Source organism: Rhinolophus sinicus, linkage group LG15 (genome assembly GCF_036562045.2).
Source record: "Rhinolophus sinicus isolate RSC01 linkage group LG15, ASM3656204v1, whole genome shotgun sequence".
Taxonomy (NCBI): domain Eukaryota; kingdom Metazoa; phylum Chordata; class Mammalia; order Chiroptera; family Rhinolophidae; genus Rhinolophus; species Rhinolophus sinicus.
Window position 1 is genome coordinate 18,692,318 of NC_133764.1, and position 27,020 is coordinate 18,719,337.

General features: G+C 41.6%; 1 long non-coding RNA gene across 2 annotated transcripts; it reads left to right on the top strand.

Annotated features, from left to right (window-relative positions):
• Window positions 1–40: 40 nt before the first annotated feature.
• Window positions 41–26,779, top strand: LOC109457637 (uncharacterized). 2 transcript variants are annotated; one of them, XR_012492386.1, is made up of 4 exons: window positions 41–226; window positions 6,508–6,617; window positions 8,531–24,066; window positions 24,903–26,779. It is a non-coding gene; the product is annotated as an uncharacterized LOC109457637 (long non-coding RNA). The 2 variants fall into 2 exon arrangements; XR_002139052.2 differs by lacking the exon at window positions 24,903–26,779 and having other exon boundaries at window positions 8,531–24,364.
• Window positions 26,780–27,020: the final 241 nt, after the last annotated feature.

Consider the following 27,020-nt stretch of genomic DNA (forward strand, 5'->3'; position numbering starts at 1 on the left):
TTAGAGTGGTGGGGGCGGGGCATAGTGACATCACACTCTAGGCTCCGCCTCCCGACGCTCGGGACGTGACGGCCTGGGCTCGGCGCCCCACCCTCCCTCCCGGTGCGCGCTGACCTGGCAGGCGGGATCCGACCCTGAACAGCAGGAAGAGCGGGGAGGCGGGGGCGAGGCGGAGCTACAGCCGGAGCTCAGCAGAGGCCGGAACCTGAGTGGGAACCTACTGACTGTGCGTATCACTCTGTGTTGTTTTCCCGGCCGAGGCCCCTAGCGTGGTGTTTACAAGTTGCAGTGCCTTTGAAAAAGCAGACCGGGAATTGTATAATACATATTAGCCCGCAGCTTAGAGTGCATGGAATGTAAACGAGCTGAACCGAAAAGAACAAAAAAGACACTTAAGCTGTTAAGCCCAGCCGTCCTGTGCTGGGGAATCCGAGGTCGCACTGATGAAACAAAACGAGATAAGGGTGAATGAACACTGCTATGCATCACACGTCACGCAGCGATCATTCGGACGTGAGTCAGCCGGTTCTAGGAAGGACCGAGGTGACGGGGCGTGAGAAACACGGAGGCATGTGATGGCATCCCCCTCGCCCCCCCCCCGGGACCTCCCTGGGCTGCCTTTGTCTTGGCTGCCCCTGCAGCCGGGACTGCCTCCTGGATGCAGCGTGGCTGGTGGTCCGCGGTGCCCTGGCCTCTGGCTAAGGCTGACGCCACCAGGTCAGCTAAGAAGCGGCTCTTCCTGCACCCCAGGTCGAAGCCTCCAGGAGGCAGCTACTCACACAGTGGTCATGATACACGTGTCAGTGTCTGCCAGAAGCCAAGTTGGTTCCCGTGTACAGGTGGCAGGTTTGCATTTTAATGGGCCCTTTTGAATTTTCTAAAACTTGTTCCAAAGGAGGACTTCTAAGGCTGGGAATTTCAAATTTGTGGCCAATAGGATGGGAGAGGAGTTGCATCGCCAACCACCACAGAGGTCTCAAATGACAATATGTAGGGTGTCTACTTCACCTTTTTCCTTGCATGAGTGATAATTCTTACAATAGTGAAATGTTTAATAGCAGATATAAGAACTCATCCCCCATCTTTTTTTAAAAAATCACTATGTTATCTCCAGTTCACAATTTACTGACGACTTACTCTGTGCCAAGCACTGGGGCTAGTTGTTGAATATTTAGAGTAGAACAAAAGAAAACTTTTAATGAAGTCTTGTGGATCATAAATCACCATTTCTAATTTCTTTAACCAACTGCTGTTACCTCTGTGTACTTGTATTATACCATACAAATTCATGGAAAATACCAGTTCCTGAGTGTGAATTATTTTGATGGCTTTTTCAAACAGTTGTTTAATTCCTCTGTAGTTTATTCCTGCTAACCAACAGACTTCCTGATCATTTTCTCAACTGGCAAAGCATGATAGTGGAATGAAAAATAATTTTGTGATTTGTTTACTCGTCAGTGATAATATCGAATATCTATTGGGTCCATGCTAGGTACTGGGCCATATAAGTGCTTTTGGGATGAACCCATTTAATACCCACAACAGTATGAGTAGTGTATGAATCAGTCACGTTTTCTGGACACTCAGTAATTTGACAGCAGTCACAGAGCTACTAAATGGCGAAGTGCTAGATTTGCACTCAAACTTGTCTGACTGCCTTGCCCTACTTCCATGCTACCTTGTGTCTCCTAAATGAAACCTAGCTTGAAAAGCAAATATATACTTTGCATTTCATGTCTATTTTTTTTATTTTAATGTTAAATCTGAATAGACGTTGTATCCCTTGCATAACCCATAAAGTTGGAGTTCTGAGTTTCGTCCTTGGCCCACAGCTTTTTTCTGCTTCCACTCTCTCCCTAGGTTATGGCAACCTCTCTTTTGGGTTTAGCTACCAGATCTGTGTGAGGACTCTCAAGTCCAGACCGGACTTCTCTCTTGAGTTTAACATTTGCATATTCAAATACTTAACAATAAAGCTCAACCTGTTCAAACTGAGCACACCATCTTCTCTCCCAAAGCTGCTTCATCTTCTGTATTCCCTACATTAGTGACCATGTCCACCCAGTCAGTGACTCAAGCCAGAGGCTGGAGTATTCTTTGACTCCTCTCCTTCTCTCTCAACCCTACAAATCAACCAGTCCACAGCCCTGCCAGTATTTTCTCTTAAACTGTTTTGGAGCCTGACCTCTCTGTTCCAGCTCTGCTGCCACCGTCCATAGTTCAAGAACTTGTCATGTCATTTCTCTTAACGATCCTTTATAACCCTATACCCTGAGAAACCACTTGTTGTATTTCCTTCTAGTCTTTTTAAAATTTACTAGCTGTGTGTCCTTGCACAAATTATTTAGCTCCCTATGCCTCAGTCTTCTCATCTATAAAATGGGAATAGTAATAGTACCTACTTCACAGTTTTAAGGATTAAGTGAGTTAATATAAGAAAATCATTTAGAACAGGATCTGACACAGATACTAAGTGTCAGATATAAGTGTTAAATAATATATTTATATATAGTAATCCCAGCTAACTGAAAAATTGAAAGATCAAATTCTCATAAGAAATAAGGGATTGGCAAAGAGCTATAAAAACAGCATGAAATATATAAGCAAAATAATAAATAAAGGTTCTGGAAAGCACTTCATTTCCAAAACAAACCCTACCAATGAAAACCCGTTCTCCTGAGTCTCATTCTTGAGTTATTCCCGAAACATTGCTACTGTGTAATTTACTAAGGCTGATTTACTCAGAATTTTTGTCATGTAGATATTATTTCTTTTGAGAAATTTGAAACACTATCTTGAAATACATATTTTTTAAAATTTGCATCCTCCCTTATATTCCATTTTCTCACATCTCAGGAAAACGTATTAATAGTCTGACATTTTCATGTAGTTATACCTCTTAAGGGTGTGTTATTTCTGTACCATTTTTTTATACTGGCAGAGAGGTACAGAAGAATAAGCAAGGGGGAGCAATAATTATTACAGTCTTTTGTTCGAGGAAAATATAACCATGCATATGTAAATCATTACTTTTGGGAGTAGGCTACAATATAAAAATTTGTGTCTTGTCTTTTTTCTTTCATATTATAAGATAATATTATCCTATGTTGATAAAAAAAACTTTTCACCACATCATTGCAGGTAACCTTAACTTTATTCAGAGATGAACTTTTTCCTTTCCTCCACAGAATACATAATACTTAATAGCACACAAAGGTGGGCTTCTCCTGTAGTTAACTTTTCATTACTCATGGACATTGTAGGTGTATTTCCCTTGATGTCATGAATTAATTCAGTTCACTATTGTGACCTTTTTTCTTGAGAAAATCCATATTCACCAAAAGTTATAGCAATTCAGGTGAATTACTGTTGAGATATGCACCCATACAGGTCTCTAAAGCTAGAGACAAATTTCTAAATCAGGATTCCTACAGGATCTTATTTCTAAACCTATGTCCTGATGAGAGCAGAAAGTGTCTCCTTCCCTATAACTAAAGGGAAGCAATATTTATTTAAAAGAGCAACCAAACATGACTAAGATTTTTTACAAAATTAATAAATTTTGCAACAGGGGTTTGAAGCCAGTACCACCACCACCAGAAAAAAAAAAAAAGCCCTAACATCCAAAGTGCCAAATATTTTATTGTTCCCTAATGGAGTTAAATTTCAAAGATGCAAAAGATTATCATAATTTTTTTTTTTTGACTCTGTATTGACCAAGACCAAACAAACAAAAAAAGTTAATAACAGCCTGGAAAGCCCACATTGCTTAAGCAATAGGAGAGTTGCTTGTTTGTGTGTTTGTGTTTGCTTTTTGGACCTCTCTGCTATTATTGATTCTACAGCTCCCCCCAGGTTAAGTCTTAGGCAAAGCCTACAAATTCATCCAAAGTTTTTCAGGACTTGAGTGCTAAGGCAGGAGTTTCAAATCATGGAATTTATGGAGATAAGTCTGGGATTCTAGATTGAAGAGGTGGAATTTGCTGAGGATTTAGCTGGACACTCATAATTTATATATATACACATGTGCATCAGTAAACAGTAGTGGATACCTTTATAGTTGTGTAATATGCTGGAAAGATAATGGGTCCAGAGGAAAATTCTGGTGACAGCCCATTTTGGCTTGGTAGTCTTTCTTGGGATGCAATGTCTAATAGTGGTCCCCCTGCCATTTTATTTTTCACTTTTCTTTCTCATTTCACTGTCAAAATATGGGGTGTTTTGACAGTGTGGGAAATGAGCAGAATATTAGCATTGGGTTTTCCAAGATGTATAATTTGACCTTAGTTTACCACTATCCCCCCGAATGGCTCATAAGTGTGGAAAATAGTACAACTAGTCTAGATGTTTCTACATTTATGACTGAGCCAGAATGCCCTTGGCGGCACATACAAAAATTATCATATTATATCTAAAAGAGTAAGCAGGAAGCCCGTCTCCAGTGTTCTGGAGGATTCCCTATGCTTGTTGCTGAGCTAACCCAGATCCATTCCCTTCCTGTTCTTACCCCTAAACTCAGGGCACTTACACGCAGGCAGTGTCCTTTAGCTTAGTCCTTGACCTTCAGGAGAAATCTGCATAAAATGGAATATTCCACACTGTAATGGAGATTATCCTCATGTCAAACCTTTGACAGAGCTTTGCATTTTCGTTTTTCTGACTGTTTCTGCCTGTGACCATTCTATATCGAGATTACGAGAGGGAAGAACATTATCCTTTATGGAAGGATTTCTCTTACTTGTCCTCCACCTCTATTATTTTGTTTCTTGTTGGTGAAGTGCTTCCAGAGTCTTTCTCTCTCCAGTTGCCTGCCCTTCTGATGGAGGGCAATTGCATTGGCTAGAATTTTGTCTTTTTCTAGGGACCCCAGAAAGTCCTGGGGACAGCTCACAGGTTATCTCCAGTGGAGCTTCTGGCCCCTGCGAGCCAGTTTTGCCCTTGTGTAATGGATTTGAATGCAAGATCTTCCTATTGGTGCCTTTACTTGCTAGTATAGCTCATAGTTTTGGGGTTGCGTTTTTTTTTAGGCTGAGGAGTTTCTGACCTATTTCCAACACTCCTCTACATCATTTCTCGTTCTTTTATATCTTCCATATTGTTTTTTTCCTGAATTTGTTTTTTCCTTTTTATGAAATGAATACTCTTGATATAATGGAAATGTTTCCTTTTCTCTACTTAGTTGTAGGTTCCTAAGGGCCATGACCTTTCTTTATCTTGGAATCATTTTTAGGGCTTTGCACATAATTGATATTCAATGTTTGTTGAATGGAATTGAATTGGATCTCATCTAACTTCCTAACAGGGTATTTGAGGTTAGTTTAAAAAGCAAGTGTTCCTACTACTGTCTTTACAAAAATAAAGAGAAAGGAAATTAGGAAGTTTACTAGCAGGAGAGTTCAAAGATTGAAGCAATTGTGGATGGAAAACAATAAAAAACAAATTGGTGACTTTACTTATTAGTTTTACATAGAAAAATAAGTGTATTGAAGAGATCACCTCCAATATAGTTAAAAGTCTTAAAGACTAAATATTTAAACTAATTTCTGACAGTCATTTTCAGACTTGTAGCTGGAAGGGACCTTAGGGATCATACAGTGTAAAGTTATTTTACAGGTGATGGAACTCATGGATGATGTACAAATGACTTCTCACATTCACACAGTTAGTTAGTGAAAGAATGAGGATGAGACACAGTTCTGCTCATAAGCTCAGCACTTTTCTGGTAGCACTGTAGTTGTTTTAGAATTATGTAGCTATTTGTATATGTGCCATCTCCCCCAAAAGGGAAGGGTCATAATTTAATGGAAGACAGAGGTCATGTCTTTTTTTATCTTGTCCTTTATGGAAGACAAAAAGGTATAATGCCTGACAAATATGTCTGCCACATAGTATGTGCTCAATTAACTCCCTTTGACTTAGTTAAGTTCTTATCTGATGAAAATGTGATTCTTCTTGGCCTCATGTTCACGAGAAGCCACTCTTTATTTGTTCATTAAATATTTATTGATTACTATGTCCCAAATGCCATGTTAATATCAAAATGAAGATCTTTCAGCTTGGAGTCTATATTAAAATATTATGTGAGATGGTAAATATCTCAGTTACAAAGGAAAGGAAGTGAATTCTCATCTGATGTATTTCCTTTTTATAGACTCATTTGCATTTCATAGAATTTTGGTGCTAAAGGGAATGTGAGGTTACCTAAGGTCACATTATCAGTAAGTGGCACAGCAAGGACCAAAACGAACACCATCTCCCTCAAAACCCACTATTCTTTCCATTACAAAGAATTCCTTCCTTTATTTTGCAGTTTTGGAATAACATATGCCTTAGTTAAATGTATGAGTGTTAATAAAATATGGATCCATGTTTCTTCCAGATTAGATATCAAAATGCCTGAAGGGGGTTGTGGAGGGTAAATAGGGTAGGAAGACAGAGCCATTGATTCTTCTCAGCCAATAGAATAGAAACTGCCCTAATCATCTGCTTCAAATCTTCAAATTATAGGATATTCGGACCAGAAGGATCCTTGGAGACCACCTACTCAAGACCTGTTAGTTTCCAGATGAAGATGCTGAGCCTCAGAGAGATTTAAATAACTTCATCAAAGTCACACAGTAAGTTACTACCAGAAGCAGGACTAGAATCCAGGTATCCTGACTCCCCAGCCATAAGGCCAGTGTTTCCTAAACTTCAGTTATTTGCAAACTACCTTTTCAATTTGTCTGAATCCACTTATTAGTACTTAATAGTTTCATTTGTCAACATGTTTTTTAAATTTTTAAAATCTCTAATATGTAATATATTTAAAACTTCAGTTTATTTTAAAAATAATTTTTTGCCATTATCATAAATGGAAAACCAGTATTGTTTGCTATAATAAGATAAACATAAAAAATAAAACTTGGGAAGTATTTCTAAATTCTGCTTAGTTGCTCCTCTTGCTGAAGGCGTGGAGCCTGAGGTTTGCTCTCTTTTTAAAGAGAGAAATAAGCAAGTGTCAGAGACCCCAAATGAGAATTATTTATTGATGTAATCAAAGACCATTGAAAAGGGAATAACTTTCTACATATTTTATGCCATTTTATGCCGCATCTAAAATCATTTTGTGTACCACCAGCAGTTCACACCCCACATTTTGGGAAACACCGCCCTATCCAGTAATAACATTTACTGACAATGTGTTTTGCCTCTGCACATTCATCCTTGGGTAACATCGTATTTTGTAAATGTTCATTGCCCCTTATCTAATCTGTATCTTAAAAGCATAGCTTGTTGTTTCCTTATCCCACTGAGGAATGAACTGAGTTCCAGAGAGGTTTTGAGAGTTATGTCAGCAGTGATAAGTCTGACTGAGGGAAGATAGCAAATAAACTAGGAGCTTAAATGCCTGATAAGGATTTGGCCACCTTCCCCCCCTTGCTCGACGTGATCTGGGAATCCGGAAGTTGTGGAATACAGGTTTGCTCCCACTGTCGAGCAAAGGGCTAAAAAGGGTGGGAAGAAGGCTAACTTTATGCAACTCTGTCTGGACTTTGTCAGGTTAGCTCATTTAATCTTCCCAGCAAATGTACCCCATTTCACAGATAGGGAAACAGTTTCAAAGAGACCAAATAGCTTTTACAAATTCATGCACTTAAAGTAAGAGGCAGAACCAGGATTTGAACTCCTCTTCCTGATTTCTTACGCTCACGTGTCTCGTGGACACCATGAAGTTATCGATTTGAAGACCTGGGTTTTAGGGTGATTTTCCCGCCAAACTGAAAACTTAGTATGGATCAAAGATCAAAGAATCCTGAGCCATTACGTCTACCCCTTTTTGCCCCGTCATACGCTTCCTTAGTTTTCTCATCACCTCACCCTGGGGCACCGATGGATTCATGGGGTAGGCCTCTCATTCCATCTCTCTTCCCCGTGTAAGTACCTGCCTAAGTCCCATTTGGCCCTTATCTTATATTGCATCGTACTGTTAGCTATTAGACTCATGGCAAAATTTGAGAAATTGGTTTTAGAAATTGAAATTCAAAATCAATGCTATTAGGAATCCATGTAAACTAGACTAATTATATATATATATATATGTAGAAATAATCCATGCTGAGAAATAATTTAGCAATCGTTCAATTTGGCTACCGCTAAATCTCATTAGGAAAGCTTTTGGTGAGGGTAAGGGGGTGAGGGGATGCTGAGGGGAACTGCCTGGAGGGAGGGCATTAAACGGGAGACTGAAAGGGCCTAAACGTATGGGGAGGGAAGGGATCTTAACAACCAGGAATCCAGAGGGACTTGGGGAGCAGGAGCCAAGTGTGGGAGGATAAAGACAGGGATGGTGGGGAGTGGGCGGGGGGCGAGGAGATGACAAAGGAGGAAGAACAGAAACAGGCTTTTCCTGCTCCAACTCCTTCTCCTGACTGCCCTGCCTTCAGCAGCCCTTGCATATGTCTCAGGGCCTCTTCACATTGCTTGCGCTGGTCGTGCCCTCCGGATAGCAGATACTGCCTCATTGCTCCTTTTTGCTCCCTTTGGACAGCAGCTGCTCCAGCAGCCTGATGCCTTGGAGAACATCGTCCTCTCACATTTCAGCAGGTCAGTCACAGACAGTGCCTCCTGCAACTTGCATGGATGCCCCCGCCCACAGTCCTCACGGTGCTGAAGCCACAGCGCTGCCGTCGCCATGGCCCACTCTCTCATATATTTTCATGCATCGGATGGGTAGAGCATCTGGGGGAATACCTTTGGGTGGGGAAATAAGGGCTCTGTTTTTCCGTTTTATTTGTTGAAACACAGCCAACGTTAATGGATGCCTATCCTATGAGGAGCCAGCAAGCGACACAGCCTTATTTCTCAGTGGCTTGTCTGATGTAATCATTGATTTTGGACAATTCATCTAACATTCATTTCACTTCCAATACAGCCTACTACTACTACTGTTACACACACACACACACACACACACACACACTTCTAATGATTTTCTTTTTGTCAATATACATAAGAATTATGGGTAGTAAATGACATTTTAAAAGCTGGGCCCTGCCCTCATATCAACATCTTATAATATTTTAAAACCTGTAATTCTTCTGTCATTGGAGAGATTCCGATTTTATTGATATATAATTTGAAAGCACAAAGAGATGATTTCAGAGTCACAGGGCAAGGCGTCGTGGCATCCTTGAGTCAACTACAAAGACATCCATCAAAACCTTCCATTGTCTGCCAACCTCCTGACTTGTTCTCTTGGAAAAAGTGATTTCAAACCAAAAGTGATGCCAAACCAATATCTCTAAAGGGGAATCAAAGCTCAATGTAGGTGAGACGCCTTTAAGAGCATGTAGTCTCATAAAGGAGCTTTGCCTTCAGTCCAGGCAATTTCCATCCCAGAGTTCTAAAGCCACCTGCAAATGTGATCATGAAGCCAGAGGAGCAACTCTTTGATGGGAAGTCAGGAAGAACGGGTGTTAACTGAATGTGCAACTGGTTGAGGAACTGTACCCAAAGGGGTTGATGAACGGGATGAAACCATCCTCTCTATGAGCGATTTCTTGGGTGATTAAGTATCAGGAAGAACAATCATCTATCAGAAGGAACCACAGTCTGGAAAGTACATCACTGGGTCTAGAGAGGTGGCAGAGTTCCGTGGAAAAAGTCCAGAACTTGAAGTCTGGAATTTGGGTCTCTTCCTGACAATTCACTTCTGTTGCAGTCATAGAAATGCTTGGTGAATAAAAGAGAAAGTATCTGTAAAATGCTTTATGTCTGCAGAAGGAGAAACTACATAGGAAAGCATAGGACAGTATTAGAATACTTTTCATTTAGCTTTCAGGCTTCACTGGGTTCATTAGAAATTCATTACCAAATGACTTGAGGAATAAACTACAAATTATGGAGGCATGGGAAGTTCTAAAATCGATATAAGTGATTTAGTAAGATAATACCTGTTTTGTTGTTTTGAAATAGGACTAGCAAAACTCTTAAATATACAATTTGATTTTCTTCTGCCAAAGTAGAGCCATTTCCCCAGAACTTATCCTTACTTGTCTTTCTTGTTGTTTTCCTCTTAACCTTATCTTTTTTTTTTCTTTTTTAAAACTTCCCATCCATTTACTTTTTTGGGGAGGGGGTGAGCATTGCTAAAGGATTAGCTACCTAACTTTTCTCACCATTGCCTTGACTTAAAGTCGTCCTGATAGTCTCAAATCATACTTCTGTATACAAACTTGGGTGGAAAATAATAAATGTCGAGCAAAAGGTCAAATTGAAGATGTAGAATTGGCAAGGAGTTGAAATCCAGATGCTTGAGTCACGAAAAGGAAATGAATGAGGCTAAAAATATAATCAAGCATGTGAGGAATCAAAGTTTTTTCTTAAGTGAAAATTACTGTTTAGGGCCATTACTATACCACTCAAAGCTCCTCAAGTCTATGAAACTTTGCTCTGCAAGGAGCTGCTTCAATATGTTATCTTGTTTCAATAATTTCTTAGATTTGGATTCTGTTAGTACACTAGATATAGATAAAAGAAGGCAGAGAGGTGGGGAGGAGAGAGAAGCCTGAGAAGATATTGCCAAGACTTTCCGTTTGTAACAAATGACTCTTAAAGAAGGAAGAGCTCATTCTCTTATCCTTACAGTTTCATATTACTCCCCAAACTTGACCTTCCTTTCAACTTGTATTGGAATCTCTCCAAAACTAAATTCTATTGTCTAACTCAAACGATAACCTTTCCTGTTTCCTTCCTTCTCGCCTCCCGTATTACAGATAGGGGGCATGGACTTGCTTGTGGTTAAAACTTTCTTGTAACCAATGTTTATTTTTATAAAAATATTTCATGCAATTAGTTGCGGGGGCAAATAATGCTTAAAAAAAAGACTTATACCAAAAGCAAAGGCTCCTAATACCCTCAGTTCCCATTCTATCATTACTCCCTGCCATTCAGAGGCTTACACTCAACAGGTTAAATTGGTCTCTTCTGACATTTACCTCCACATTTCTAAGAAGTATGTGTATATTATCTCTTTTTATTTTGTCACATAACAATTTTATGTTAGGCAATTGGGAAAAGTTTAAAGATGTGAACAAGTTATTCATCTGATCAAGTTTATTGTTCTTCAGAATTCAGATATTAAGTTTACTGTAGTTAATCTTCAAAGTACAAAATTTACATAACCAACCTATAACACACCATTCTGAATGACAAAGTTTTGGTAAGTGCAAACCCAAAAAAGATAATGCATTTACCCAACTACAAAATCAATATAATATTATCAGTCAAGATTCAACCACAGAAACAAACGCCACAAGAAACTGTGTGCGTGTGCATCTATGTGTGTGTATCATAGGTCATATATATCATATCTAATCTTACTCAATTGTGGGAACTGTTTAAGCAGTCTCTATAAAGTTGTTGTCTTCACACCTAATCCTGGAATTTGAAGACTTCAAGGAAAGCAGCCTGGAAGGGAAGATAGATGTAAAGTGGGGAAAAGCAAGTATAAGCTAGAACCCACAAGCACAGACTGAAACAATGTCAGTTCTCACTGCCTCTGACCTTGAAGGTATAGACACCATGCAGGAGAAGTTGTCCCCCTTCTTCATATATCTGGTGCAGGAGTTGGGAAAGCTGGAGGAGGGAAAGGTGGAGCAGTTGTAGATCCAGCCACTGTCCCATGCCAAAGAAGTAAGCCAACAGATAAGCCATAATGTGAGCTACAGAATGGCTGCTGCTTTACTTCCAAGCCCCAATCTGTGTAAGAATGTCTCTTGTGGTCCACCCTAGCCAGAAACATACGTGGAGGGAATTACGGGAAATATAATTTAGCCTAGCCAAGTTGATACATTACAAAGCCACCACAGCCCATCCCCATTTCAATTTGGCACCCATTTTTAAAAATTATTATTATAAATAAGTAGTTCAGGATTCAAGTGCCCATTCTGTCCCCTTACCAAGAGAACAATGGAAAAGTCATTGTAACGTTCCCGAGACTATGTGGGAAAAATTGTAAGAGTAAAATGGAACAGTGGTATTTAATCTCTGGAAACTACCTAGAAGTCCATCATCAGGGATATTTGCCCAGCTCCTTTTTCTTTACCAAATTAAGGTAACTGCTGCATAAGCTGAGGTTTCTGAAATTGTATTCCTTAGGCCCTAAGGCAATAAAACGTAGCAGTGCTAGGCTTCTACTTCAGAGCCCTTTTATTTCCAACCAGCATCTTATTTAAAACAAAACAATCAGAAAGCTTCCAAATGAATCATTTATGTAATAGTCTGCATTTATTTTCTTACCTCTTGGCATGTAAGTGAATTTTTTTTTAAGTACCTAGGCTTAAATTTATCTCTCATCATCACAGTGTAATCTAAAATTTGCTGTTTATTTAGTTTAACAAGCAAAAACAGCCCATGCTATTCAGCAGAGGGGAGGTGAAGCTAGACACATTAAATTTTGAGTTTTAAGTGCTTGATGGAGCCAAATAATGTAATATTTTTAGAGGAACAAACGGTTTCCCCTTAGCATAATTCTTTTTTGGGGGGAAAGGTTGTATAAACAATGGACTATACCTAAATTTTAATTATAAATTAAGTTTAGGTCTTCCTTTGTTTCTTCTAAGCTATTCATAAATGAAATTTATTATTCTTTCCACTGTATGACATGGCATAGAAGCAATAGAGCTATTTTTTTTTAAAGCTGCATCTGTTTCTCCCCAGCCTTCTCCATGTGATAGTCATAAAAATCTCCACTAAAGGAAAACTCTTCTGAAATAAATTATGTCTTCAAAAAAATGAACTTAGCAGAAGTTGATTATATCAAACACAAAAGCAAGTATAGCTCTAAACTGTATAAAGGAAATCAGTCTAACTTATAAAATGGTATTCTCCCAGTCCACTACTTTGTATAAAAATTGGATAGCAAAGAATTACAGTAATTGTGTCACAAAGACAGAGGTAAGATGCTTAAATCACAGGAAGTTTTAAAAATAGTTTTAAATGTTTCTTCCGGTGACAGACAGAAACTATCAAAGTCCTTTCACAGACCTCTTTTCTCTGGACCCTAAGATGTACCTCATTTTTCTTGCCTTCTGGGTTTTGGGGGGTGGGGTGGAGTTCTGGCAGGGCTCATCCGCATGGCTCAGTTTCCCAGTGAGTTCATCTTTCCATGTTATGGGAATTGCCTCCATCATTATGTGAAATCTCCTGCTTCTACAGACCCACATCTTTTCTACTTTTTACCATGAGTACTATAGGGAATTCATCCATGTTTGTTTGGGGACAGGGAGTGGGGAGAGATTCCTCAGGTTTTCTAGATTTAGCAAGATCTTCCATAAGATCCAATGTCTTCATTTATCCATATACCGTACACGTTGGAGTCGTACCTGCAAAGACTTCCGCTGAACTCATAGGTTTAATGAGCTTACCTTCCAAAGGCACTTGAATTTGCCCCTATTTGTAATATTAAATGTGGTTGATAATTAGAAGTGTTTTTATGATTTTTTTCAATTTGCAATGTTTAGAAGAGTACATATAAATAAAAAGCCAAATTTAATAGGCAAATTATTAAATAGCAGATAGCTATAATTTCACTGTGAACTAGAAAACATATTACCAATAAAATGTCTGAATATCCACCAATATTGATATCTAATCTTAAAAATATTACAGAAGCTTAGCATGTCTCTCTAAGACACCCAGGCTCTCAAAGATCAGAGCAGTTTGAAGGCGGGGTCTCAGGAGGAAAATGCCAAGATCACCTCTGGGATTAATACCCAGGGCTGGGCCAGCCCTGTGGCTCAGGCGGTTGGAACTCCGTGCTCCTAACTCCAAAGGCTGACGGTTCGATTCCCACATGGGCCAGTGGACTCTCATCCACAAGGTTGCCTGTTCAACTCCTCGAGCCCCGTAAGGGATGGTGGGCAGCACCCCCTGCAACTAGCAACAGCAACTGGACCTGGAGCTGAGCTGCGCCCTCCACAACTAAGATTGAAAGGACATCAACTTGACTTGGAAAAAAGTCTTTAAAGTACACACTGTTCCCCAATAAAGTCCTGTTCCCCTTCCCCAATACAATCCTAAAAAAAAAAAAATTACCTAGGGCTGCTAGCTGGTCCGCACTTCTTTCTTTAGGAAAAGAAGAGCCAAAATGACAGTCTCATTTAGTTGAGGGTAGGGAGTGGAAGAATAGGCAAGCACTCAGGGAAAACCTACAGACTCTTCCATGGCCATAATGTCCATTTATCCCAACTGGGAAAAATAAAAATAAAAAAAGACAAAAGAGTAGCAAACACTTTCTCCATTATGTGTCTCCAGTTGTTGCTTTGTGCTCACTAAAACCAGTTCTGTTTAAAATTCTTGTCCAGGATACGATGACTCAGCAAATTGTTTTCCTTTTAATTTGTGGGATTCAGTTGCTTTTGCATAAGCAGTGGCTTCTGCCAGCAATGTTTCACCATGATATAAGTTACAGCTTTAGATGGACTAAGCTGACTTTTCTTTTTTCAAATGCAAGATGTGCTTCTCAAGGAGAGCATGCTGTGTAGTTATGTTTAAATATTTACACTGGCACCTTTAAAAATGTGGTGCTGTCTTTAGGGGCTTTGTTGCTGGGGCTCAGAAAACCAAGGCAGAACCCCTAGGATTCCCCTGTTATGACAAACAAAAGTTTCAATGGCTACAGCAAGGAGTAGCCACAAAGGTGGGCAAATTTGGGTGTCAATTTTAAGGAAACTATTTGGTTTTAGGTAGTTGGAAGAGGAAGCCCCTTTCCCCCTTCCATTATTGCATTAGTTTCCAAGCAGCTGAGTCCCTAAGCAAGGAAACCACTGGGTAGAGATTTCTGCTGTTTCTACAGTTTTCTCAGTAGATGCTGCTAGGAGCTAGGAATGAAGCTTAATAAGAGCTTTCTTGTATGTTCTCTACTGCCCCGGCATGGCCTAAAAAGGGTGTGGATGGTCTTTCAACAACAGTCTGCATTGAGGCAAAAAGTAACCCTGGGCTCATCCCTTTACCCCCACCTGCTGCATTACAAAATTACCAAAGGACATAATTAAAGAAATGAAACAGGATGAAGCTACTAATTCTTCCCGGCAAATTTAACAGTGCAGCCTCCTCAACCAACAGCCTTTTAACCAGCAAGAGGCTATTACTTTACAAAATTGTCTGTAGACCAGTGGGAGTGGAAATATCAGATAACGACCCTCTGTCGTTATTTCTGAATGAGGAAATAATTATCTGTTTATTCATTTTGTGGCTTTAGTGAATTCTTCGTGAATTAGAGCCCAGTAGGGCTGAAAGGAATGCTTCTAAAACCTATTCTCTAGAAGGTTGCCCCAGTTCAACTGCGTTTTGTAGGACAACTTCCCTATGATCTCAATCAGAGTATCAGGAATCTTCTTAGTCCAGAAGGATCTCTTTTGGGTGTTCAATTAGCTCTTTCTCTGTGTTGTGGTTTGAGCTTTTAGCAGAATTCAAAATGGCTGATGATAAAACAGAGAAGACTCCCAGAAAGGCCAGGACAAAGGTGGGTCCCTATTGTAGAAAGCTGGCTACGCAGTTTCCAGTCCGTTATGTTCCTCCACATCTGAAACACCCTCCAGCCAGCCGTTGAGGTGTGGGAACAGCTGACGCCAAGCCATCCAGGAGTCCCTCAGCTCTTGAAGGGGCAGGAAACACATATCACACGTAAGCTGAAAAATATTTGCCAGGCACAGACACTCAAGACCCTCATTAAGGCCATAATTGCCAATGGTGGTGTCCTTTGACATAAATCTCTAACTCGGAAGAAGAACTACAGGAAAACTGTCGGAAGAGGCCTAGATTCCTGTTACCTCGTACTCAGATGGTGACTTTTCTCACATGTCAAGTATCCGGGCTGGGACGGCTGGAACAGCTAGGGGCTGGGCAGCTTCTCCATCTCTCCAAGTGTCTGGCTTGGGCTTCCTCACAACCTGGCTGTCTCAGGGGAGCTAGATTTCTTACTTGGTGCCTGACTTTCCCCAGAGTGAGCATTTCAAGGAACCTGGGTCAAAGTACAAAACTTCTTATGATCTGTCCTTGAAAGTCCCAGCACTTCATGTCTGCCAAATTCTATTATTGAAGAAGTCATACAGGCCAGATTTAAGGAGAGGGGAATTCGATAGTACCTCTGGAAAGGGGAGGGGCATGATCTCATTGCAGAAGAGCATGTAAGGTGGGAGATATTGGATAACTGTCTTTGAAAAACACAATCTGCTGGACCTCAGGACTTCGAATTTTCTAACCACTCTCTAGTATTGGTAGTTCTGTAGGAAAAAACCCTAAATTTTGCTCGTGGTAATTCTATTTGAGGAAGTTGGAAATTTATGAAGCTTTCCAAACAACCACATTTCTGCATTTGAGTTGTAACCATATTTAAGTGTTACTGTGCTGTCAGAGAAGCTATTGATTCTGAAATAGTGGGCTTCGATTGAGCTGACTCTTAAAAAAATGCTATTTGGATTTTAAATGTTACATAGACATTATAGTAACAAATCATTGGTTTTCTACTGATTATTTCTATTCTGAAGAATAAATTCAATGAATATAACAGTCAAAACTTAAAACAGAAATGAGGATGAGACAAGTACAGACAAAGCAGCACCCAGAAAATCCTCTTCTAAGACTAGGTAAAGACAACTTCACTGAGACTCACTAAGACTCAATGAGTTTAACCTCCATTGTTGAACTTGGAGGAATAAGTCCAGGAAAAACCCAAGTCATTATAGCCAGTCTCCTTCCCATTACCTTTTGGAACTCAGTCAGCAGAATGGGACTTGCATCTAGAAATAAACTTAGTCACCAGCACAGAACAAAGACCATGATGGGGTGGGTGGGGAAGAGGGAGGAAGATCCTGATATATGCACAAATAGAGAAGATTCCATCTGGAGGGCAGTCATCAAATTCGCAGAATCTGCCAGGAGACAGGCAATGCGAAACTGTAGGACCCCTGAATGGGACATAACAGGATAGACATGAAGGAGTCCCCAGACAGCAAGGACACTGGGAAAACCCAAGATTCAGGGGCAGTACTCAGATCCCCAGAGAAACTAATCTAAATGTGCAAAAGCGAAGGACATGTGGTTATTTGAAACAAAGCAGGATTAATACCAGTTCGATATCAGTTACGTTCTCGTCTGCCTAAGGGTATGACTGGTCTTGGGAGGAGAGGTAGAGAGCCACTAATTAGATATAGGGGTCCTAGAAGGCCTATTCAGGGCAGGAGCCAAGCCTTATTTGGTCAGAAACCAACGCATTGGCTCTCCAAGATGAGTGTGTACCAAAATCACCTAGTTGGGTTTTTCAAGGTCATATTCTGAGCTCCACTCCCAGAGGCTCTGGGTTAGTATCTCTGGAGTGCAGCTCAGGAATCTGTGGGTTTACAACCTTGCCAAGTAATTCTGCTGGCCCACATTTTGAGAACAACGGGAAACACAATTTTTTCCACTTGATTGCAGGCTCGAGGATGATGAGGAGAACTGAGTTAAGGTTTTAATCCCCAAATGGAGCGGTTAGAATGTGTGAGGACTTCAGAGAGCCTTCGACATAACTGGCCTTAGTGAATCATTAGTCAGAAATGATCCCATTTCACAAGTTTTGCTTTTTAAACAATTGCAGCAGAACTGTAACTGCCACATAAGAGGTTTGAAATGTAACTAGGAGCAGTTCACATCATTTAAAAATGTTAAGCATTCAAGATGTTTCCCACCCTGATTTTAAAAGCTGCACATTTGAAAATAAAAATACTTTTTTTCCTTAAAGTAAAAATAACCCTTGTGGATGGTAGAAAATTTAGATAAGCAAAAATAATATTTTTAAATCTCTGTAATCCCACCACCCAGAGATAACCACAATTAACCCCTTGGTGTATATCTTTCCTAGACAAATATGTTCATATATGGGCTTGTTTTTCTCCCCTTTGTTTTGATAAATGGGATAGCACTGTACATACCTGGATAGTGGTGGTTGTTTTCAAAGCTTTTGTTTTAGAATCAGGCTCGGAGGTCACTCTATTCCTCCTAAACCCTGTGGTCGTCCGTTTCTACTTCCCTGGGCATCTGGGCTTCCTTCTCTATTGATTGGCTGTTATTTTGCGACCCAACCTGGGTGGCCTACAAATTGCTGATAGAGGCAACAACATGCATACATTTCACAGGCATTGTGTCAAACGATAGAAGGCAGACACAGAGTAATACATGCGGTGTGATTCCATTTATGCAAAATTCTAGAAAGGGCCCAACTCATCTGTAGTGGCTGGAGACAGATGCTTGGTTGACTGGGTACGGGGTGAAGGCGTTGATGGTAAAGGCGCCTGAGGGAACCTTTGGGTGTAATTAAAATATTCTATATCTTAATTATGGTGGTAATTTCATGGGTGCATACATTTGTCAAAACTCATTGGACTTAAGATGGGTGTGCTTTATTGTATGTAAATTATGCCTCAACAGAGCTGATTTGCTCTATACTCTTTCACTCAAAATTTTGAGAGAGGGATTCTTACTGGCTCAGTTTGAGTAAGATATTCAGTCTGAGTCCCATCAGCCAAGGCTGGAGGCCACTGTAAAAGACACAGATTGGGGTAGATTCCCAGCTCACAACAAGCCTCCCTTCTCCAGAAACAGACCCGAGACTCAGTCCACCTGCCACAGCTGGCTGGTGCAGGGTGGACACGTGACACAAACCAGGTGAGTCCCGTCCCCGTCCCCCCCCCCCCAGGAATTTTCAAATGGGAACTTAGGAGAATCAGCATCTCTCTGGTGGTGGCCTTTTTGGATGTGAGTTGCCAGGTGCTGTCAGTATGCAGGTCTGCTCTCTGGGAGAACAAAGTTTGCATGCAGACAGCAGCAAGACAGAGCAAAGTGCCAGTAGAAAGTCTTTTTCTGCAGAATCCAGGGGATGTGAAATAGGAAACAATAGTTTCAACCACCAAAAGTCTAAGCACACAAAGTCAGCCATCCACTAGCTTTCCTCTTGCAGGGCTAGAGAAAAGTCCAAGGTTGGGGCTTGCTCTGAGTAGTTTATCAGAATTGCCAGAAGCTGGTGTAAGTGGGAAGGGGAGCTTCCACAGCCAGAAGAGCAAATGCAAGCATGCAATGCAAGCAGCCAGTGGGAGATCAGACTTAGGAGGCAGTTCACTTATTTGTGCTTTCAATGCATATTTATTAAGCATCTACTGTGTCCCCAAAACTGTTCTGGGTGCTGGAAATACGGCATCGTGCGAGGCGGATGAGGTCTCTGTTGTCGTCAAGCTTTCATTGTACTGGAGGGAGATAAGCAATAACCAAACAAACAAGAAAGGACACCTGGAAATTCTAGATAGTGACACAGTCAGTGAAAAAAAAACCACACAAAAACACAGTCATATGATAGTGGCAGAGAGAGAGAGGGAACAGTTCACTTTAGACAAAGAGGTCAGGAAAGGCTTAGCAATAGAGGTAGTGTTTGAGTGCCCAGGCAGCCAGACGAGCTTCCACAAAGACTCTGAGGTGGGAATGAGCTTGGGGTGTTTGAGAAAGAGAAAGTCCATGTGGATGGAGTGAAAACAGCAAGGAAAGCTAAAGCAAGAGATGTCAGAGAGATCGCAGGGACCAGACCACATGGGGCTTGTAGACCGGGGGAGAGGTTAGGTTTGTGCTAAGGATGACGGGAAGACATTGGGATATAAAGAGAAGGTTTCCATTTTTAAAAGTTCCCACAAGCTATGCTGAACACATTGTGTAGGAGGGCAAAAATGGAAGCAGGGAGATCAGATAAGAAATCACCACAGTCAAATCCTGTTGGAGACAAGGAGACAAGGAGAAATTTGGACTATGCATGACATCAGGAGCTGAAAAAAATTAAAAACAGGTGTTGGACAGAGTTTAAATGTGTAGACCATGAACAAAGCAAGGTCACATGACACAGAGGCTAGCAAGTCAGCTTAAAACAAGATGTCGACAGCCTAGGAGGCTTAGGATGCCCGAGTGATGCGGCTGCCCTCAGTGAGATCGCCCACGGGGCTCTGCTGCTGAAGTGGGGGAACCCCTCCTCCATTTTTTGTCACATTTTGATGTCACCTGGGCATTGAAACTATGTGGCTTGTGCCCTGGTATTTCAGACTTCTTCTCTTTCAGCATCTTTGGAATTTCCTCTCTCCCTAGCGCTCAGATAAACACTCACCCCCCCCACCCCGCCCCCAACATCCTGTCCTCTGGTACGGGCAAGTGTTCATGCTCCTTCTGCAGCGCTCACATAAATGGAATCTCAAGAGCCGACTCCTTGTACCACCCAACCCCCCCGGCCATCCACGTCTGCATAGCCCAGTGATGGACACAGTTAGGTTCGAGCCAAGACTGCTTTAGCAGTATTATTTTAAATCTCCCTAATTAAGCTTCCCTAACGTGAAAATATTAAAACCCTATTAGCAAAATTAATTTGGATAATCTAAACTCAAAATAAGTACGTAACCAGCAATCCCCCTAATCTGAGCGTTCTGTTGGGTTTTTGAACATTTCCCTCTGATTTTCAAAAACAGAGAGATAGACCAAATAATAAGAAATAAGACATGCTATTATAATCTCTAGGCTAGACGTTGAGTGCTAAACTGAGTGCCAAAACACCGAGATGTCGGTCCTCAGAGACACATTTTCTCTTCCCACCAAAATCCACTCTTCCTGCCCTTCCCAATTTCTGAGCCCATACGAATAGAAGGATTATAAATCAATAGTCTTAGATTATTCAGGATGAGAACATTAGGAATAATTTGCCTCCTCTTCTAGTCAAGGATCTGTTGGTTGCTAGAATCAAAGGCTCATACCAGAAAAAGCTAAACATGGGTTTGAGGAAGAGTAGAAACTGAGGCCGTCTCTTGTCTCTTTCTCTTTCTCAACCCCACCCCCTTGTATGTGTGTATCTACTCCATTCCTCTCTCACTCTCTTTTCTGGCTGGCTTCCTCTGCTTACTCATTGTCTCCATTCCCTCATACCTTAGGCATGCACTAAACCCATGAGGGCTGCCCATCTTTAACTCTTTATAACTTTGCAGAACCCTAAGCTCCACCCTCGTAACCCCCCAACATTCTAAATGCACCAAAGAGGAATCTAATAGCTCAGCTCCTATTTTCAAGCCATGTCACTAGGCATAGGTCACTGGCCAGGCCAGGAATTAGCTGCCTTTGAGCGTGAGGTCTGTCTCTGATTATTGGGGTTGTGGCCAGGGGGCTCAGGGTCACACGGTACTCAACGTGATCACTCAGGGGCAGCTGGATATTGGGAAAGGAGTGGATGGGTAGACACCCTAAAATCTTTTAGAATATCCTCCCCATTCTGGGACCCAGTGGCCCTGTCATAACTGTTAGGTTGCTGTGCTGTTACCCAAGTCTCCATGTTAGCAATAAAACCTGGGACCCAGTACTCCCGTGGGTGTCCATCCCCAGGCATCGAGCTGATCCTGAGTCACCATTCTCCCCCTCATTCTCATCTTTATTCCTTTAATAGCCTGAGCCCAGAATTATAGAAGTGCTTCCCATACTTCAGTGGGTATACCAGTCAGCTGGGGATTTTGTTGAAATGGATACTCTTATTTAGTCAGGCAGGGCCCTGCGACTTTGCATTTCTAACAAGCTTCCAGGTAGCAGCAATTCTTCTGCTCCAAGGACCTCATTTGGACTCAGTCAGTTTCCAGCTCTTTAGTTCTAACTGGGTTTTGTTCTTAAACAGTTTGGTGTTTACAAGGCTCCACTTCTGGCACAATAAGAGAGCATCAAGCTCGACATACAAATGATGTGAAAACTGGAACCTGGTGCCAAGGGACTTGAAATAAATTGTCCTTCATGTGCAAGGCAGCGGAGGAAATTTTGTTTCTTAGAATTCCAGAAGGGCTGCTCCCCAACAGAAGTTGTCAGTGCAGAGGCTTGGACCACACTCCCCAGAAAGCTCCCCTAAGGACCACCCCCAACGTTTGCCGGCCCTGGGACTAAAGCTCTGTGGAGACCCACAGACTGTATGCCTAAACCTTTAAATGTCATAAATCAGGTGAACTAACTGCTAAATAAAATGTGTTCCATCCTACTACCTTGACAAATATCCGCATATCTTCAAGATGACAATATTTTAAAAATGCATGTAAAGCTATAGTTTTATATGGCCAAGTCAGTCAACTATCAAAGATGATGCTGTTTAATTATGAACAATATTCAAAAGTATGGCAAAACAAGTATTCTTGTTTGTGCATCGGGTTGGGGAAAACACGAAGACCTCCCAGAGACTTTATTTTAGACCCATTTAGGCCAGTGATGCCGCTAATCCCAGGGTGACACACTTCTTTTTTTTTATTTAATATTTTTATTGGGGAAGGGGAACAGGACTTTATTGGTGAACAGTATGTACTTCCAGGACTTTTTTCCAAGTCAAGTTGTTGTCCTTTCAGTCTTAGTTGTGGAGGATGCAGCTCAGCTCCAGGTCCAGTTGCTGTTGCTAGTTGCAGGGGACCGGCAACCTTGTGGTTGAGAGCCCACTGGCCCATGTGGGAAGTGAACTGGCAGCCTTTGGAGTTAGGAGTATGGAGCTCCAACCACCTGAGCCACCGGGCCGGCCCAACACACTTCTTTTTTATGACCTTTTTACAGGGGTAGCTTGGAGCTTTTGTTTTCTCTCTCTCTCTCTCTCTCTCTCTCTCTCTCTCTCTCTCTCTCTCTCTCTGTCTTTCTCTTTCTCTCTTTCTTACACACACACACACCCAAACACGCACACATACACACAGCCTCCTGTACCCTGTGTTCTCCAAACTGAGTAATAACAGGCAGCAGAAATAACCAGAGCTCACAGTTCCGACTTTAGCTTAGCAAACACACATAAGAAAATAAGAGAAAGTTTGCTGTGGATAATAATGTCAGAACATGTGGGACCAGTCAAGGTTCCAAGGCATGTCAAAGGTAAGTGACAGTGTTGACAAGTACCTTCCAGGGAAATACCAAGAACACTTCTTTAGCTGAACCCCAGACCCATTCTGATGTCTGTAGCAGTGCAGAATTCTGGAATTCCTCTTGGGACTTAGTCCATATGTGTTGCCACATGTACCATTCCATCATGGACTCTGCCTGATGTGTGGTACTTGGCTTATCAAATAGAACCTCATCTTGCCTGTATCTTTCTACCAATGCCACTTCATTTGCGTTTCCTGAGGGGAAGGGTTTCCCCCCCACCTCGAATTTGGTTACCAAACAGATGGAACTTTTCCAAGTTCAAAGCAGCAACTAGGTGCAGAGCTGACCCAAGGTCAGTGTTCTGACTGTGGTGAATCCTATCTAAAAGTTACCTGCTGTTTCTTCCACTCCTTAGATTATTTTGCTTATTAGAGTCTGGCATTCCCAGGGGATCTGAGGGCTGGTGAGAACAAAAGCAGACAAGATGCCCTTAAAAACATTCCCTGTTCTTTTGACCTTTGAGGGACATGTTAGGAAATGGAAAGGCTTGCTTTGCTTCCTGAGAAAAGTACAGCAAAAGAAATTTGCAGCTCGGTATTATTTTTGGGAAGTGTTCAGATTTCTCTAAGCTGTTTTTTTTTTTTTTTCTCTCTAACAGAACAGGAGTAAAGAAATCCAAAGATTATTTTAACGAAAAGAGAAGCAACATACCCTGTCTCCCTGTGTGTTAAAGCAGTTAGATTAGATAGCATATTTAGTTGAGTCAGTTCTTTCTCTAGACATGTTCAAAACTCAAAATGTTATAAATATCTGATTTCAACCTAAAGAACTTTTCCATAAATTAGAAAAAAAAAATCTAAGAAATTCTTAGTACTTTTGGATAAGATGGTAATTCTGGATGCTAATATCTAATTCCATCCCACCTGGCACCCCCTGTTCCTGAAAGGAATAAAACACAATAAAAGAACCTCAGTGTACAACTAGAAAAGGATATCATCTACATTTCAGAAATGTCAGGAATTTCTACTGGACTCTAGCAGGTAGCCTGCATTGAAGCACTTCCTAACCCTCCTTCTCCCACAGGAAGCAGAGTCCTAGAATAATTAATGGGGAGCCCGGGTCCCACTAATTTCTCCTAACGAGGAAGAACAGAAATGAAAGGTAAAAATAGGCCCTGGGTCAATCACTCTATTTGCAATTCCCTTTACCTTTAAAAACCAGTTGTGCAGGGGGCCCCAAGTTACGTAGAGTTTGCAGCCTAAACTTCAAAACCTCAAGCTGAGGACGTACAGTGGTCCAAGGCAGATAGTAGTCTCCAGTGCCTGATAGAAACCAGCACACATTCATTCTGAAAGAGCCCATTTTAATCTTTGGCCTCAAGGAATTTCTACAGATAAATTAGAAGAAAATTGAGGAAATCAATAAACACGTAAGGAAACAAGACATCACGAATGGAAGCCTATAGCACACACATGCAGAGTCAGACTTGCAAAAATACCTGTTATTGAAATCATTAAAGCTAGAACATTCGTGAAATAAAAGGGACATTTAAGACTCTGAGTAAGCAAGCATTGTTGAAAAAGAACCAAACAGAACTCACAGAAATAAAATAGATTTACTTTATGCACATCTAAATGCCAATGGAAGAGTCTGTCCTCCAACTCCTATGAAGCATATGTAATGGCCACCAGAGACCTGTGTGTGGCAAACATTGTTAGTTGCCTACCCAACAGACCCCAGCTTTAATCGGATATCAGATGGTCATAGCTTCAGGGGAGGATGGCCTCCTCTCCAACCCCAGAGGCTGGATCCTGATTGGTTGAATTCTTAGCCAACCATGGTTGTCTGGTCCCTATGCCTGTGATTGATAGGCAAGGGTATGTGAGGCCGTTCTAGACATTAAAATGTGAGGAGAAATCTGCTAGAGGCTTTTGGGAAGGTCTCTTTTGCTCCTGAAAAGAAGTGAATGATGAGAAACAGCCCTTTTCTAATTCTAGTCATTGCGATGTGAAGCACGGAGCTACAGCAGCCATGTTAGGACCATGAGGGGAGCTGGCCTAGGAGGACAAACAAGTATCCTGAAGATGAGATGGCAAGAACTTGAGTCCTTGATGACCATTTTTGCTGGTAAATTAACCAACTCTGAAACTGCCTGACCTCCAGAATTCTTGTTATGTGAGATATACCTTTCAATATTGCTTAAGCCATTTGAGTCAAGCTTTCCGTGACTTAACATCAGGAAGTTTCTTGACTGACATACTGTGCTCTCTCACTGCAACGCACACTTGGGATAGCAGGTCAAATCCAGACAGGGGCAGCCAGGACTCAATGCACAATGAGCTGGCAGCTCACCTGGAGTTTCTATAAAAACTGTGATTGGCCTTCTACCAGTTTCCAGAGGCCAAGGGTCAAGGGGCAGTGGGATGTATTTTGGCACTTAGGGACTGAAGAAGAGTACATTCCTGTTTTACAGCAAGAGTCCCGCTTTTGACGTCATTCATTTAGTTACTCATTACAAATTTGTAGACACTAGGTAAAAATGTAAGGACAAACAGAAGTGCAGAACAGACATGGTGCGTCTTCTGGGTCCCCTCCCTCTCACTTTCACCAATCCCCGTTTTGGTGTCATACCCACCCCTTTCCACGGTTACCAGTCCCTCTCATTGACTCTTTCCCAGGAGGTGGAATTACGCATCACCTGAGAGTTGCTGTATGGGCTGGATCAGGCCTTGTAGACCTTGAGAACTAAGGAATCAAACTGAACTCTCAGATAGTGTCATTGTGCTTTGGGTGAACTCTATTCCTTACCCTGTTCTTCTGCTCAACATACCCACTCTGAACCTAAGGGTGGGCTGGAATCAGACTGCCCTACAGGAATTCATTTGAAAACCATTCATTACAAAGGCACAGAAGAAGCTCACCATGCTGTTTAAACCTCTGTGATTTTGCACATGTCATTTACTCTCCTTGTTCACCGGACAAGCTCATACTCACCCTTCAAGTCCAGCTTAAATATCATCTCCATGAAGCTTCCATAATCCTAATCTCCCTTACCATTACTGCTTCTTGACAAAAGAGAGTGCCTCTTTCTCTACACTTCCAGCATGCTTTGGACACAACTCTGTTCACGAGGTATCGAAAATCTTTGGTGAGTTCTGGTCAATATGGTGAAGTAGGTAAATGCTGTGCTTGCCTCCTCTCATGACCACCTCAAAATTACAACTAAACCACAGAACAACCATTGTTGAGAATCACCTGAAGTCTAGCTGAACAGAAGTCCTACAACTAAGGATGTGCAGAAATCATGTGGAGACTGGTAGGAGGAGTAGAGATGCAGAATGGGCTGTCCCACACCCACATGTGGTGGTTAAAAATCAGGAGGGATGTCTCGACTGTGGAGGTCCCCCCTGAAGAGCGAGGTCCCAGCCCCACACCAGGCTCCCAGCCCAGGGTTCCAGTACCAGGAAGAGAAGTCCCCACAAGGTCTGACTATGAAAACCAGCAGAGATTGTGGCTGAGTGAGACAGGAGGGCTGCTGGAGTCCCAGGCTGTCCTCTTAAAGGGCCTGCACATGGACTTACTTGCTGATGGACTCACTCACTCTGAGCTCCAGTGCTGGGGCAGCCGCTGGAAAGATGCCAGGGATTTATGGGGAGGAACTGAATTGTCTGGCTTCAGGGCAAAGGGAGGAGGGGCACCTTACTCCCAGACAGAAGTGCTGGCAGAAGCCATTGCTTCTTTGTTGAGCCCTCCCCCTACCCAGCATGCAGACGCAGGCAGGCGCCATATTTGAGTCTCCATCAACCTGGCTGATACCGTTTACCCTGCCCTGGTGATTCCCTGAGACCCTGGCTTGCTGGCCCACCCAAGCCACTTCCAGTGCCTTTTCCGTACAAAGGGAAACCAATATAATATTGTATGTCAACTGTAATTAAAAAAATAAAATATTTATAAGAAGAAAATCTTTGGTTTGTGTGTCTATTTCTCCCTCCATTACTTAGTCATCTTTGAATCTCTATACGTGACATACAGAAACCTTCATTAAATGTTTGTTAAAATGAAATGAGAAGAAATGAAATAATGAAACCCTTTATGGAGCCAGGGTGTCTGCTGCA